General features: G+C 44.9%; 1 protein-coding gene and 1 long non-coding RNA gene across 6 annotated transcripts in view; one reads left to right on the top strand and one right to left on the bottom strand.

Moving 5' to 3' along the window:
• Positions 1 to 14,495, bottom strand: part of LOC140687627 (uncharacterized) — a 38,538-nt gene extending 24,043 nt beyond the window's left edge. Inside the window, exon 1 of the long non-coding RNA XR_012062024.1 lies at positions 14,415 to 14,495. This is a non-coding gene — a long non-coding RNA (uncharacterized lncRNA). The remainder of the gene's footprint in view (positions 1 to 14,414) is intronic.
• Positions 1 to 16,851, top strand: part of JARID2 (jumonji and AT-rich interaction domain containing 2) — a 228,546-nt gene that overhangs the window by 45,779 nt on the left and 165,916 nt on the right. The gene's annotated exons all lie outside the window — the stretch shown is intronic.

The following is a 16,851-nucleotide window of genomic DNA, read 5'->3' as shown; positions in this document are numbered from 1 at the left end:
GTTCACCTGGGGTGAATCCTGGCTGTAGGTTTAGTGATATGTGATCTTGAACCCAGCACTGAACCCCCAGTGCATAATTTATGGTTCAGAGCACTGGGTTTAAATCCCAACTCTGCCACTTGTTCAAACTGTGTGATTTTTTTTTCAACTTGCTTCTTTTCTCTGGGCCTCAGTTTGTTCAACTGAGATGATCATAGTGTCTTCCCAGTTGGGTTGCAGTGGAGGTAATCAATGTCAAGTGCTTGTAAACATTCCTAGAGGAAGCGCAGTGGGCAGTGGTCTCACTGGCCCTTGCCTCCCCGACTTAAGTTGTCCTGGCCCTTTTCTACTGTGTCTTCTTTTTCCTGCCTCCTGGAGTTGGTGGTAGAGGATGGACATGATTTACTGATCCTCATTATAATTTGGAGAGATAAACCTGCACTTTTTGGTAGTCTTCCAGAGGGTTGATCATTCATTTCATTATTCAGAGGAATAATTTAAAGCTGGAGAATTCTCAGTCTGCTGGCAGCCTTTCCCAGGCCTGCAAGTTGCAGACACTGGAAGAAGCTGGCTGGTGGGGGCAGCGGCGAGACCATCATCAAATGGCCCTTCACAGACTCCCATTTCTAGATGACAGATGCTTTACTTTTGACCTTTGGCCCTAGCCTTTTTTCCCTCTAGCCCTTTAATCATCTCTTAAAAAAATCAATCAACAAATATTTATTGAATGTTTCCTCATAGGCCCTCAGGCTGCTTTGTGGATTTCTGCCCTGAACCCCACTCTTAGCCTGGACAGTATCCTACACAGTAGCCCTGGACAGTTCCTTTGGCATCTGTTTTCACAGATTATGGCCAGGAGCTGAGCCGGTCTGTGGTTTCCTGGCATCACCAGGTGTGTGCAGAGCCCATGCGGGCAGGGGAACAGCCCCTTCCCGGTTGTGGACCGGCATCCTTGCTACCGGGTGTCAGGGAGAGTGGGTGAGCAGCTCTTACACGGTGTTTCCTCCCCTCCATTAGCCCTTTCCTCTAGGCTGAAGGCCTTTTTAGGACCAGTTGGGCTGAAACAAGTTGTGGGGTCACTGCAGCCCCCCTCCCCCCCGGTGGGAGTGCACACAGGCCTGGGGTTTAGTTGCACAGGGTGTCTTGCCTGTAATTTCCAGTTGGAGAGTGAACCCAGAGCGGACGTGCTGCTGGCTTTTGGAAGTCCTTCTGTCTTTGGGATGTTAGCCATGGTGCTAGCATTGGTGTGAGGAGTGATTTTTAAAGCTGTTTTCTTAGGTTGGCTGGTCCTCGTGAGCACACCCCCTTATGTCATGTCACGCGAGGGGGTTTCCTCTGCTGAGAGCAGCTGACATCTGGGCCCCCCCTGCAGGCCGCTGCCCCAAGGGCTGGGCTGGGCTGGGCTGGGCTGGGGACAAGGCGCAGGCTGGTGATAATCACTCCACTTTGGAGACTTCGGAAAAGGCCCCACTGTGTGGAGTTGCTCCTGAACAGTTAGGTGCCTTTGGCCGTCATTTTCCCGTTTCACCACGCTCTGTTACATTTTCACCTTCGTCTTTTCCTACAACGTAGTTCAGCTTCGAGTTCATACTGGTTTCATTGTCTGGTGGTGTTTCCATCTGTGGGCGAGTTTAGGTTCAGGCTAGCTTCACGGGTTCTGATGTGTGAGTGAGTAAAGCAGCTTATTTCCCCGTGGACCGTGACCTTGTAGTTGTGTAATAGACTAGAAGCAGATGTCCTTGTTGACTGAGAATAAACAGAGTTCACCGGGTCTTAAGGGTTCTTGGCCTTGGTTTCTTAAACTGATCTCTTTGGATTATTCCTTCAGTACCTAACATTCTGTTCGTAAGAGATGTACTTACCAGTTCAGATGAAGTCACAGAAACTGCTTGGAACTGAGTATGAATGTTTGCAGGGGATCTCACCATCTCTCTAGGGTACTGTGCTGTACATATTATACACACACACATACACACATCATTGTGAACATTTTTAAGTTAAGAATTTACTGGTATTCACTATTGTGTTGGCTACATTTTTTAAAATGCAGAGAAGAATTCAGTTTACTTTTTTGGAGGCCCACTTGTGGGACCAAATTGATCTCTTTTCTAAATGTCAGGTTTTTTTTTGAAGCTGTAGCAGCAGTTTCTCAAGGCCTATCGTGTTTTGAGTTTCTCCGGCAAGTAACTTCAGTTTTCATACTTTGAGATCACAAATGGCAGCTGCTTTAAGTGTTTTGCAGTCAGGTGGTTGTATTTGAGGGGAGAGCCATGTGACATGTCCTGCCAGCCTTTGGGAGTTGAGTACACCAACCCCAAGAGCAGTGGCCACAAAATCGCAGTGGTGATCCCCTGCCCACCTCCCCCCCGCCCCCGGCCCCCTCCCTCATTCACAGTGAAGCAGGAGTTGGTAGTATTTTACCTTAGGGATCATGCCATTTAGCTCAAATTCCAGGGAACTAAAAAGAGTGTTCTTCTTTAAGCTAATTTTTAGGTACTTTAAACTCTTTAGAGTTTTTGAAATTTCAGTTGAAGTACCAAGATCAAGAAACAGTTTAATCGGCCCCTCCTTAGGAAAGCTGTCTTCATCCCAGGTTTGGTTTTGACGTGTAAGTAGGTCTGGGATGTGGAGGGCAGACAGCGTACAGTGTGGGGGCAAAGCCCAGGGGCAAGAGGGACACGTGGGGTGAAGAACAAATAGTGGGGAGACCGGCACCCACTTTCTCCTGAACACATCCTTCTGCTTTGAATTTAAATGTCTATTTCCTTCTGTTTTTAGCAGATTGTGGTTAACGTCTGTATTTAAACTCCAGAATTCCTTTGAGCTCTGCTTGAGTCAAGGGATTGTGGCTTCTGCAAAAGACCTGTATCTCACCCACCAGGGCACTGGGCCTGTCCGTTCTGGAATTTCATTGTGTTGCATTTGAGGTTGGAGGTTGCTGTGCAGTTTTTTACCTTTCTGTTAACGTACTGCCATGAATCAAGAACGCTTTTGTTTATAGGGGGCATTTTTGTATTTTTCTGTACTTGAGCTAGTTTCTCCCTTTGATTATGTGATTTACTTTTAGACTTCGAACTAGTAACCGATGAGAAATATGTTCATTGTCCAGATTTCCTTAGGAGAGCAGAGCCTGGTTTCAGTTAATTTGCAGAGTTCATTACAGTACATAATTCATCAGGTCCAAGAAATCCAGACTCCCAGCCAGTGTAGCTTAAAACTTTGTTATAATTTTCTCTGAAACTAGTCAAGTGACAGCTAAAGACAGCACTGGCTAACCTGTAGACCATGACTTGATTTTTCTCTTTCAGACCTGGGTTTCCATTCCAGTGTTTCCGCCACAGCGTGTTGGGGGACAGTGCTTCCTCCTCAAGTTTTTCCACGGTTTTTTTTTTTTTTTCCGGTCTTGGCACAGAATTTTTTTCCTCCCATAATGTTCTTGAGCAGTTTCCAGTCATTTTCCTTAATCTTTTCCCTCTTTTTTCATTATTATCTGACTGAGTTTTGTTTAATTTCTTTGTGTTGGTTTAGGAACCCAACCACCATTTGAAACATCCTTTTTATGATGAAATGCATCCTGAGTTTTCAATGGCTAGTCAATAAATGATCTTTTGAGAAGGTGGGCTATTTGAAAGTCGGTTCTGCTTGTGTTTTTGTCACCTCCTCACCAGCCCTTCTGGCTTACTTGAAGTCCTGCATTATCCTCATGGGTTTCATCCCTCTTTAAGTACACGTGGAAATGACACTGATGGTGAAAATAAGTGTCTGACGGTTAAATGGCACTTCCTGTGCTGGGCACTGGTCTAACCATTTCACGTATATTAACTCATTTAATTCTGTATCAGCATGGTGCCGTTAACCCCATAACAGAGATGTGGAAACAGAAGTCAGAGGGGCCAAACTCACAGCATTCTGGCCCTGAGCCTTGTTCGTTGTCACCGAGGACTTGTTGCTGACACTCAGTTTGTCATTTCATTAATCCTTCTGCCAATCTTTCTGTTTCATAGAAATAGAAACACAACGTTGTTTTTCTCCTCCTTCGACTTTCCTGTTTTTTTTTTAAAGTATCTTTTAGAAACTTACTTCATTTACATATGAACGTTGGTAAAAATTGAGGAAGAGATAATCCTGTCCCCCCTGTGGTTAAATAGTGACAGTTGATCTGTTGAATACCTTCCTTCTTTAAAAACCAGGGAGATTAGGCAATTACAACAAATGTTATCATTAGAGTCATTTACTCTTGCTGCATACATTACCGTGAGGGTCTTAAGCGGTGAGGCTAAGCCCAGACCCTCCCTGCTTTGAAAAGATGTGAGGCCTGCACTGTAGAACAGCTCACTGTTCCGGCTGACCAGGACTCTTTTGCTTATTGGTGAAATTGGTTCTCTCGTGAGCAGTTTGCAGTCAGTATGCCTCGTGCTCTGGAAGCTGTTAGGCTAAGTTTCCTTACAGTTTTTCTCCAGTTTCGTTTGAAGAGAAGGAGCCCCCTGGAGGGTTGACACAGTGGTGGTTGAACACGAGTGACCTTTTTGGTTGAACTGACCTTCCTGTGGCCCAGTCTTCCCCTGTCAGGATTCCCACCTGCCTCCTCCTGAACACACGACAACTCACTGCGAGGTCGGAGTTGGCTCACTCTCTGGGAAGATTCCATTCTCCTTCCATCTCGTTCAGAGGTTCCAGTTGGGTCCTCAGAAGGAGCTCAGTGTGACTCCCGTCCAGCAGACTTGCTGTGCATCTTCTCTGGGCTGATGGACAGCTCTGTGTTCCCTCATTATTCTGCTCGTGGAGATGATTTCCGTCTCCTTAAAAAATGATAACCTGTGTTTTAAGCTTTAGGTTTGTACTACATCTAGTGTAATATTTTGCATACCATTTGACTCAGCCTCTCTGCTTCTAGGAATTTATTTAGACTTGGCCACAGGGATGTGTATCAAGTGTATTTCACTGTGTATCACAGTGAAAAATGGTAACCAATGGGGGATTGGTTAAATTAGTGAACATCTGTTCCATGCAATCATTAAAATGATATGGTAGCAAGAATATTTAATGACATAATGTAGTAGGTGAAAAAAGCAAGTGAGAAAATAGTATGTGCAGTTTAATCTTTTGTTATAATAATTCAAATAAATAGTATATTTAGGAAAGGGAGATATACCCCCACACCCAAAACCAACAGTATTCTGAGTGGTCAAAATTTAGTGTAGTTCTTGTTTATCTGAGAGATATTAATTGCTCTCCTGCCATATGCTGGGCGTGTGCCAAATGCCAGGCAGGCAGTGGTGAGCAGTGGCCATGGCCTTGTTATAGAAGAAGAGGACCAGTGCTTTGATGGATGAGTGTCCAGGGTGCTGTGGGCAAACTTCGGAGGGACAACTAAGACTGTGGATGTCACAGTGTAGACACTTGGAGGGTAGGAATTAGCGGGGTGAAGATGGGAGTGGAGAGCATTGTGTTGAGGAGTGAAGGTAAGGATGGCATGCAGGTGTTTGGAAAGAGGAAGGGATGGATGCTCAAGAGATAGGGCTTAATTTGTATTTTCTCCAGGAAATAAGCATTGCAGTGAAATTTTTTAAAAGTAGTATCTGGAGTCTTCCTCTGTGAAAGAAGAGTAAGGGAAGCAGTGGGAAAACAGAGCCATGTCTTCTTAAGAGAAGTGGCCCATCCAGCTGTGAGTTGTGGACTCCCGTGGAGACAAGGGAGGTTTTCCCAACTGACTGGTCGGGCTGGACTGGACGTCTCTGGTGAAATAGATGAATACCAGGTAGCTAATTTAATTTCTAGAAGTGCTGCTTAAATGCCTTTGCCTCCTACTACTGGTTAGAGCAAAACAAGCATGTGATTTATGTAAAAATACCCGACTGTGAGTTTTTATCAGGACTCCGCAGAACAGTGTAAAAGTGATGCTTCCTGTCATAGCCACTTTGCAGAATAAAAGTAAGAAAATCAGTATTCTTTACAAATGACTAGTCACAGTGGAAAATACTGTCTGCTGAGCTTATTTGTAGATAGCGTGAGTAAAGCCCCCCAACCTCATACCCCAGCCAAAACCAAAACGGTGATTTACATAGCAAAAGTGGAACAAAGACGGCCCTGAATCCTGGTGAAGGGATTCTCAAGATGGTACAAGCCATGCTGTTTCTGGCCTGTGCTCTCTCTGCGTTTTTTTTGCCAGGTCATCCTGGAGAGCTGGGGATGCCCTGGCTTCTGGAGGTGCTGAAAGGAAATGGGCCTAAGTCTTCTGACTGATCCTTCCTAGGAGATGGGATTTAACCTTAAATACCCAGTACCGTTTGACCAGATTTAGACCAAGATTATTGCCTTAAAATAGCTCTTGGACGTGACCCTTGCCAGGATGACTTGTAAATCATTTTCTGCCAGGAACTGAGCTGACTTTGGTTTGTGGGCTGCTGAGTCCAGGTCTGGGAACGTGTTCTGCTTCTCTGTGTCTCCACAGGGCTGCCTGCCCACAGCCCCCTTTTGAGAACTCTCATAGGCTTCTTGACATCTTGAGTGCCGGGACTGGACCCCTTTGGGATGCCGAGATTTGCCACAGCACTTTTTGGAACTGCAGTGAGATTATTCCCTGTAATGTTTCTGTAACAGGAAGCTGATGGGCTCAGAGACTTCCATGAGTGTCGACTGGGGCAGGAGGATTCATACCACCCCCACCCCAAATCCCAAAACCTTCCCCCAGAAGGACTGATCAGCTGCTCCCTGTCACCTAGAGTGAATCCTGGCTGTGGAGAGCCTCCCCCAGTTTGAAACCTACTCACTAGGTTTGAAAAACTTGGAAGCCTTTTCTCTGCAGAGGTCAATATTGGATTTGTTTTTTTTCTGCCCAACTCAGAAGCAAACCCCTTAAAACAAAGCACAAGTGGTACTCTGATTCAGCTTGCAAAAAAGTGGCTTCTTAGTTTTGTTTTTTTTTTACCTTTTTTCTTTTAAAAGATAAAATCTGCTTTTTCTTTAAATATCCCAAGGCCTGAAAGGGAGTTTTGTATTATAAATATTTCTTTAATAAGTCACTTTTAACAGCATGAAACTTGGGGAGTTCCCCCATATTTGGACCAGGTCCCTGAATTATGTCACTAAAGGTGTGGCTTTTAGCCTTGACTTGTATTTAATTTGGGTGGCTACTTTCCAGAAAAATCAGTTTAACCTAGTGAGTTGTCACAACCACCCCTCCTGTCTTTTTTTTTAAGACAATTGTAAATCAGTTCAGATTTTTTCAAAAAGCAAGTTTACTGAAGTCCAGTTTATAAATGCAACCATTTCAAGAGTGCATTCTGATAAGTTTTGGCAACTGCGTTATGTATTAGGTATTATACACAGCACTCACCTCAGAGGGTTGTGTCCCTTTGCAGTCAGTCCCCTGCCCCTCCCCTTCTATAGTCCCAGGCCAGCACTGTTCTGATCTCAAGCGCTCTGGTAGGAGTTCATGTAAATGGAAGCAATCTTGTGTCTAGGTCCCTTCACTGTAATGCTTTTGAGATTCATACCAATAGGTTCTTCCTTCCTTTTATGGCTGAATAGTCTCTTCTTTTTGTCTTTCTGTGCCTTTCAATGGCTTTCTCTTTTTCTACCTTGCTTTCTCTTGCCTTGTCTTTTTTTTTTTTTTTTTTAGGTTTATTTTTCTTTGGGGGGTAATTAGGTTTATTTTTAGAGGAGGTACTGGGGATTGAGCCCAGTACCTCATGCATGCTAACCACACACTCTACCCCTTGAGCTATGCCCTCCCCCTTGCATTGCCTTCTTGAATGGTCTGGTCTTTCTGTTTATTTCGCATTGAGTCCATTTCTCACCTGGGCATTAAAACAACCTTTACGTTTCACATAGACCAAAATAGCCAAGTAACTGGAGAGGTGATCCCATGCTCACCCCTCTACACAAAAGGGAGCAACCAGCAAACATGTCAGCAGACCCAAGCTTTGTTCTGTAGCATCAGAGCTGGGAGTAAATGCTGGAGTTCTTACTCTCCCTTCAACATCTTTCCCTTAAACCAGGCTGCAGCCTCCAGTTCCACAAAATATAATATGTGAGTGTTCTGATTGCTTGTGTTGCTTGTTTTGAAACTGATTTTTTTGCGACAAGAATTTGGTGCTGAATACCATAGAGTTTAGCACTGGGCAACTGTCTTCCTACCTGTTTCCATCCCTTTTGATCAGAGGGAAATGTACCAACTAAGCAGGGAGGAACCACGGAGCCTTAGGTGCACAGAAAACATCTCCTGACTTCTGCTAAAGTAGTTTTTTTTTTCTTCTTTAAATGGCGGTACTAGGGATTGAACCCAGGGCCGCGTGCATGCTAAGCACGGGCTCTACCACTGAGCTGTACCCGCCCCCACCTCTGCTGAAGTAGTTTTAATCAGTGAGAAAGTCGCATTCTGGTGAATCTGGGTGCCTTGTTGGGGCTTGCTGTAACTTCTCAATTTTTTGTGCAGAAACTGTGCTGTGTTGAGAAGAGGTGTCTTGTCTGGGCAGTGGGGGGTTTGGTGGGGGGCCTGGGCTAGGAATCTGGAAGTGTGCCCGCTCCACTTGCCCCTGAGCTTGTGTGTAAATACTGGAAAGCAGGGCCCAGTTCTCACAGATCTGACATTTGTACCTCCTCATTGTGGCTTCACATTTTCAAGAGAGCCAGCTTTTCTGGGAAGTCTGCCGTCAAAACCAAAACACAGGTTGCTGGTGAAGCCGAGAGCGGGTTTCTGGCACTTTGGCAGAGTGGGGTGTGTCCGGGCGCAGTACTGAGAGCCACGTCCGTTTAATTTGTTGCAGAAGGGGTGTGTCTTTTCTCTGTGGCACTGGTTTTTTGACTTGCAAATCTGGGGAGGAGCCAGCAGTCTGAAAGTAAGTAGACTTCGTGGGAGCATTCCCTGGTGACAGAGAGGACTTAACTGCATTTTAAGAACCTGTCATTAGAAAGTTAGTTTCTTCCCACTTGGCATTTATCAAAGCAGTGCCTTAGATACATCTGTCATCTCAGCCTTGCCCCTAATGGCAGCTGAGCCTGGCAGGTGTGGGGTTGGTAATTACCTTTGTCGTCCTCTCCCACAGAACCTCACACCTGCTACCCCGGCAGCCCCTCTTTGTGTTTTTCTCCATCATCTTGTTTGGGGAGGAAAATACTGTGTTTGGGTCCAAGATACGGCCACGATAAGTCGCTCCAACTCTGGATAGCAATTATTCAGGTGGTATGGTTCACGGGTGAGGGACACCTGTGGGGCTTCCAGCGGTCAGGGAGGATGCTTAAGGTAACTCAGGCAGTGGGTGGCACGGCTGGACTGAAACTCGGCCCCAATCTACCCTTGGACCTCCTGTGGCTCTCTGGCCGGCCTGTGCTCCCCAATCCTGCCAGTTACTCTACCACCATATCCTTTTATTTCTAGCATGGAGCACTACCTCTGTTACCTTATTTGTTGTTCACTTGTTGGTTTTCTCCACTAGAATATAAACTCCACGAGAGCAGGAAGCTTTTTGTTCTTGGTCACAGATCTACCTCAGGCACCTAAATGGTGCCAGACACTTGGTGCTTCCTAAGTATTTGGTGAAGGAGCGAATGAATAAATGCTATTTTGAAATTAGCTGTAGTTCACTTTGTGACTTCTGGTATAAGTTTTCTCTTAGGAGGTTCATTCAGTAAATGATAGCTGGAGGTACGTAAAACCCCCACGCATTGGAGATAACTCATGCTGTTTGTTTGGTACGTGTGTGTTGGGGCTGATAGGTCTCTAGAAACGCAGTTGAGGTGTCTTGGAGTGGGAGGAAAGAGGGAGCCTGAATGTGCAGAATGGCAAAGGGAACCCACAGATGTCAGAGAGAGATCTTGGAGGAAAAGTTTGGGGACTGCAAAATGAATTGGCAAAAATAATTTGTGAGCTGCTTCTAATGACTTACATCATTCTTGGCTTCTAGAGCATGCTGGTAAAGCAAGACCTCTACCTACTTGGCCTGGTTTATCTGGTCCTTGCTGCCATCATAAAAGCCTTCCACGGAAACTGAACATTGGCATGTTTGTCCGAAAATCCTCACTGTATCTCCGTAGATTGATTCTGTCGGAAAGAAGAGTTCAGACATGTTTTGATTACTGTCATCACTTCCTTAAGATGCCAGCTAGTGGACAGTCTGGCGGATTACAGAGGGTCAGAAACAGCGCATTGGTCCCTTCGAATTTTGTTTGAATGACTCCGTCACGGGCAGCTTAGCAGAGCTGATGCCTTACGTTTCCCTCGTCGGTATCAGCTGGCTTCCCAAGGTGGTGAGGACTGTGTGAGAAGGACTGCGTGGAGCCGCGTCTTGAAGCATTACAGTTTCAAACATAGCTTTGATCTTAGCACGGGAAGCTTAGGAGAGTCAGTAAGCCCTAGAGGGAGGAGTGGAATCTGGAGTCTTGACCCACACCGCTTAGGTATTTTGGAGTGCAGCTAGAGTATTTTCCTAATTAGGATGGGGTCCGGCCGGGTAGGTGAAGTGTCTCCTGCTGCTTGGGGTCCCCGTTAGTTGTGGTGGTCCTGAGTTCCTGGAATAACGGAGCTGAGTTTATGCCCAATTCTTTCGTGTCTAATTTGGTTTGAGTTTTGAGTCGAATACTGTAACCAGAATTGGGAAAGGGCTTCAATGAAGCAAATGCTGTGCTGTGTGCCGGCTCGGCCCCATGTGCTGCCCATTTATTACCATCTGCTAGGACTGCCTTGGGAGTACAATTTCTTTATGGCACCCAAATCTACAAAAGAAGAAAGTGATGCTTTTAGAATTAATCTTTTTATCTTCAGATTAACTCCCTAGTGACGGAGGACTTAGCTGGAGCCACAGATCACTCACCTGGGTCCTGCTTCCACTCAGTTGTGTTCCATAAATGTCGTTTTGTTAAGTATTTTCTCAATACCACAAATACAACTACAGTGCTGGACTCTACACATTTTGATTCTAAAAAGGGGAGCTGCTTGCTTGAAAAGCTGTATGAAATACAGATTCTGTTGTTACTCAGCCGAGGTTCCCAGTTAGGCGTCTTATAATAATGATTGCTTCTGTAGTAATTTTAAGGTTTATTTCCGAGGGCAGTAGAACTCCTTTTGCTTTTTTTTGTCTGTTCTTGCCAATAACAGTAGTGCCATCACAACAAGAGTGGAGAGCCACCTTCATTTCCCCTTTCAAGCACCAGAAGATGGTGAATAGTGCCACCAGAGAAGCAGCATATATCTTAGCGTTCACTGTGCCTCTGGACCAGGCAACAGAGGAAGAGGGAGTGGGTGCTGAGCGAGCTGTGCCTGGGGAATTTTTCTTTAGTCCTCATGTGAATAGGATCATTGCTATCACATGAAGGACTTGAAATCAGTGAGACTCCTTATTGCAAATATAGATCGACAGATCGATCAATTGATCAATAGATAGGTAGATCGGTTGATTGATCGATCTGTCTGTCTGCCTACTATCTCTCTCTCTCTCTCTCTCTCTCTCTATCCATCCATCCATCCATCCATCTATCTATCTATCATCTATGGTTTTTGAAATGTCATCAGTTTCTTTGAAGTAGTGTCATTCGGTTGATAGGATTGCTTGAAGCCAGACACCTTGGGTTTTTTATTTTAAATATTTTTAAATTGAGTTATAGGCATTTTACAATGTTGTGTCAAATTATTCATTGTCCCATTGTTTTTTTCGCTGTGAGCTACCACAAGATTTTGTATATATTTCCCTGTGCTATACAGTATAATCTTGTTTATCTATTCCACATTTTGAAATCCCAGTCTGTCCCTTCCACCCCCTGCCCCCTCGGCAACCGCAAGTTTGTATTCTATGTCTACGAGTCTGTTTCTATTTTGTTTTTGTTTTTGTTTTTTAGATTTCACATGTGAGCGATCTCATATGGTATTTTTCTTTCTCTTTCTGGCTTACTTAGAATGACATTCTCCAGGAACATGTTGCTGCAAATGCCGTTATGTTGTCGGTTTTTATGGCTGAATAGTATTCCATTGTATAAATATACCGCATCTCTATCCAGTCATCTGTTGATGGACATTTAGACTGTTTCCATGTCTTGGCTATTGTAAATAGTGCTGCTGTGAACATTGGGGTGCAGGCAGAACACCTTGGGTTTAAACCCCAGCTCTGCCTCTAATGGAATGACCTTGGGCAAGTCATTTAGTCTGGACCTCAGTTTCCTCACTTGTAAAAAGGGTAATAGTAGAACCGTTGCCTTCGGGTAGCTGTGGGGTTTATGAGTGTATGTCTGGTCTAGAATGAGTCCCAGTAGACACTCTTGAGTATTAGCAGCTGTGATTCTATATGCCTCCTTTCCCCACCGGTTATTTATAATTAGAAGTGTCATGTTGCTCAGCTCTTCACTCGATTCTATCAATTTAGCAACAGAATTTTAAAAGTCAGAAATAATTTCTTCCTGTTCCCCTGTGAAACCCCCTTGAGAAAGGGGGACGAAACAGCCGTTAGAACCAGTTCTGTGAAATGTAGAGACAATATTGACATGTCATTTTTTTCCTATTTTACTTGAAAATGCGAGCCTCACTGAGGATAACAGTTTAGCTTCTGAGATGGTTATGAACTGGTCCATGTGGTTTGGGAGTCATTTAAAGGTGATGCGTGGATTTGTAGTAAAGCTTTGCTTTACTTTGAAATCTGAGATTCAGCAGACAGTGCCCTGAAAGTAATTCCCCCCAAAACTCCCCAGGAAATTTTCACCATTTACTTTAGTAAAACTGGAGGTTTGCCTCTTGAACTTAAGTTTTGCACTGCTTACACAGTAAGTCAGTAAAGGTGAGTTTTTCCAAAGGTACCTTCTTAATTGCTTATCCTGTAACCAGTGGGACCAGGATCCCAACCAGAATATGTCCTCTGAAATCCTGAGGTGTTGGCTTGGGATGTATTTTTTTGGGTTTTTTGTTTGAATTAATTTCACTTGTTGAGAGTTTCTAATCTGAAATGTGACTGCAGTGGTGTTTGTTCTAGGCTGTCCTGTCCCCCTCACTCCCCTGTTCATCCCTCAGGGTAGGTTTGCCCCTGGGGGCATGAGTTAGCTCCGAGGACCACACGGAGCTGGGGTGTGCAGAGCTGGCTGAGGGCAGGAGTAACGAGGTGTTGATCTCTGTCACACATCTCTTCAGTACCAGCCCTGCTCCCACAGAATGCGGGAGTTTAGGCCTCCCTTCCCCTCCCGTGTTTGCGGTGCTGGGCCTCACCAGCCAGTGTAGCAGAGGTGAGCGCAGAGGGAGGCAGAGGCACGTGTGTTCCCTGGTGTCGCAGAGGTTTGCTGATGATCCCGGGCATGGAGCACGCCCCCCGAAAGTGAACTCGGGTGTGAGAATGAGAACGCTTAGTCAGACGGAGTTTGTTCTGCCTTTGTGTTTAAGCTGCAGAGGAGAGGCAGAAGCCCAGGGCAGGGCCGGAGAATGAATGGGTCTGGCTGGCACTTTGAGAGGGAAGGAGAGAAGTGAACAAGGTAATGAACGCTATGCCCTGGCTGCCCAGGTGGGTTGTGCTCTCCAGCTGCACATCCTTCTAGAAGAGGCATGTCGTTGTCCGTTGTAGGGTACCTGGGACCTTTTACACATCCGACAAGAGTCTTTTTTTGGTGGTGTTGCCATCCAACTACAATGAAAGAACCTTTTTTACAGCACTTCCAGCTGCGCAGTTGCTGGGAACCACAGGCTCTCAGAGCTGGTCCTGAGGTTCCCCAGAGGCACCCCACTCCCCCTCTTTAATCATAAGGCATCTCAGAGGAGCGTCATTTGGGGCAGGCCTGATTCACGGGTATGACTGTGCCCTGGCTGGCCAGCCTCATTAGAGATATTTTTGGGAACAGAGACAGTGAGGGATGGGAAGGGTAACAAAAACCTCTTGGGATTCCCGGATCGCTCAGGCTGTTATAAACAGTAAGTGCTGCCTTTGATCTTGGAGGGCGGTGTGGGGCAGGCAAGAAAGGGGGTGGTGGTTACAGAGGAGAGAGCTGGAGCCAGACAACCATAATGGCCTGTCCAAAGGCTGCTGTGAATCCAGTGGCGAAAGGCTCTGTACTTGCCACTAATTTCTGTTTTCTTTGCTGTGGTTGGCTTTATTAAAAGGGCATAAGGAAGCAGCCTAGACATTCATTTCTAATCAGTTTTCTGAGTTAGCAGTGGGGAGGAGAGAAAGAAATCAGGCCTTTGGTGATGTCAGAGAAAGGATGACTGGCTCTGTGGTTTATTCACTTTCTTGGGGCAGGAGAGAGATAATGTGTTACAAATATATAATATGCAAGGAATGTTATAAATCATCAAAAAGATTCATGGGACACAGCTGTTTCCTTCTCTTTGGCAATCTGGGACTAGGGAGGGGCTGCTGCCTTAAACATGATTTTCAAAGGGTGCTTCTGACAGTCATTGTATTGTGTGTAACCTTTTCCTCTACACAGTTCTGCACTGGCAGTTCTGTGTGTGAGTGAGGTGGACTTACCTGTCCTGCGTGCCTGCAGCAAGACCGGGAAATGGGGTCTGCACTGGAGAGTAGCAGGGAAGATCTCAGCTGCGGATAGCCCTTTAACTTTCTATGAGGGAGAACCACCTAATCAGTGGCTGCACATTATGTAAATTTGATGCAATAATCAAGCTTCATGCTCCCTGCATCATCTGCATTTTGATTTCAGGGAAGTTCAGCCCTGTGACTCTTGGCTTATTTGAACTGGAGCTAAGCACTAAGATATTTTAGTCACACCCTAGTTAGGGAGTGTATCTGTGTAAATACAAGTTGGTAATTTCAAGTAGACACAGCTATATTATTAGAGCTTGGTTAATTTGAGCTCCCTGGCTTCTGCCATCGTCGTGGTATGTTTTTCAGTATGTTTCAGAAAATTAAGACTTTGTTGTCGTCCCCTTTTCAGCATGATTCACTTCTTATCCTGTGCGTGGAGAAAGCTGACGGGAAGAAACTTACACTGTGCTTGGGGAGGCTTGTGAAGGGAGTGGAAAATGTATTGCTGTGTTAATGCACCCCACAATCCCAGTGACTTAATATTTATTTAATAAGCAGGTCAAGTCTTGGTTATGTATCAGTAATCTAAGCTAGGCTAACCCTGTTCTGTTTCCAGCTGGGCCGATTTAGAAGGAAAGAGGAAAACCTTGCCTTTAATTAAGCAGCTTGTAGGATTGCATGGGTGAAAATAGGAAAAACAGACTTTAGAAACTTCAGTAATTGTACTCTGCAGCCCACACCCTTAGAGTGGACTAGTACCTGCGGGTGGGGGGGGACTACCGTGCAAGTGGGTTGAGGCAGAAGGTGAAATGTTGAATGTTCATTATCAACAGGCCACATAAATGTGATTTGGAGGTTGTTATGAAAGCTACTGTACTTGAAACTCATCTGGTATTCATTACAATGCAGTTCCTAAACAAGATGAAACTGTATAGCTAATGGCATAACATGTTTCCTCCTTATCTAATCAGGGATCTTTCTTGAGCAGCTAGATTAGATGTTATTCAGAACAGATAATATAGGAAATAATGACTATATTTCATTTGTGGAATTAACCATATGGCCTCTAACTTAACATATATTGCTTATGAACATAAAACCAGCAAAGAGCAGTCTGTCATGTGTTTAGCCAGTGGCAAACAAGATTATGTGGGTTTTTTTTTAAAATCTGCATATGCAGTATCTGCAGTTTGGAATGATTTTATGGTTTTGGTGCTTTTGCCCATCTTGTTTATAGAATTTATGAAACTGTAGTCAGAATGTGGGTGAGGTGAGGTAGTGAATCATAATGAATAACATTCACTCAAGAAGATACGTATTGATTGTACAAGGCAGTATGGTGGGCACTGATTTGCCTGTTGTGAGCATGTTGAATATGCCGGAAACTCACAAGCTCATTTTGAGAAGAAAACAGCTAGATTTCTTCAAACATTCGAGTTTGATTTCTGAATGTTACCAGTTATAGAAGACCTGGGCGTGTGCCAAATCGCACTGCGCTGAGTTTCTGTATCGTTGATATAATCAGCCACTTTCTTCTTGTAGGGGCGAAGGACTTGCCGTCTTTTACCTCATGAGGAAGGAAATCATAAAAATGATTCTCAGTAGTTACTTGTGAGTTGTCCGCTCTGTGTATTAGCTGAGGCTGACTGTGCCCACGTGTGTGTTCAGATTAGAGAACACATCTCATTGCTTACAAGTAGGTGCTGTTACTGTAGCTTTTTGTTACTTCTGCGTCCAAGGATTGGTAGCAGTGAAACCAAGCAGTATGCTCAGAACCGAAGACTGTGAGTGCCAGGAGACTGGTTATTTCATAACTTGTCAGCAGAAAACACATTTCTGCAGCATCTCATGAATACCCCTTGTCTTTACAAATTAATTGCTGCCTTCCCTGCGCCAGTGGCTCAGCGAAGTAACAGCAGCAGAAATACTTTCCTGGAAGATAGAAGTTAATCAGTAGGAACAGAGCATGAGTTAGAACTCTAATTTTATAATTTGAAGGGTTCTCAACTATTAAAACTGGTGTCTAGGGGTTGATAGGAGGGTGGGAAGTCTTTGTAGGGTCTGATAGGTAGAATGGAAAATGTAATAATGTAACTCTGGACATACCTGGAAGCATGTAGAAGAATATGATGACCCCTTGTGGGACCTTCGTTTTCAAGGGACAGAAAAAGGGGAAGGGGTGTAGGGACTGCGGTTGTGGTCGTACACCTGGTTAAAGAACAGACTGCTCACAGATGAAGAGCCATGTTCATTGCTCCGGACTAATTTAGTATTGATTTGCAGTGGCCTGCCAAATATTTTCTCCCTCAGTGTATCTCCCCAGCCCGAAGAGGTCCGGACAGATGCTGCGGTGTTTGCTTTGACTTAAGTCCTCATGTCTTGAGTCCTGTCCATCTCTGCAGAATGGGAGGTATTAAATCAC

This window comes from Vicugna pacos, chromosome 20, assembly GCF_048564905.1.
Source record: "Vicugna pacos chromosome 20, VicPac4, whole genome shotgun sequence".
NCBI classification, from domain to species: Eukaryota; Metazoa; Chordata; class Mammalia; order Artiodactyla; family Camelidae; genus Vicugna; species Vicugna pacos.
The sequence above is the reverse complement of the archived record's forward strand: the minus strand, read 5'-3'. Positions and strand labels throughout refer to the sequence as shown.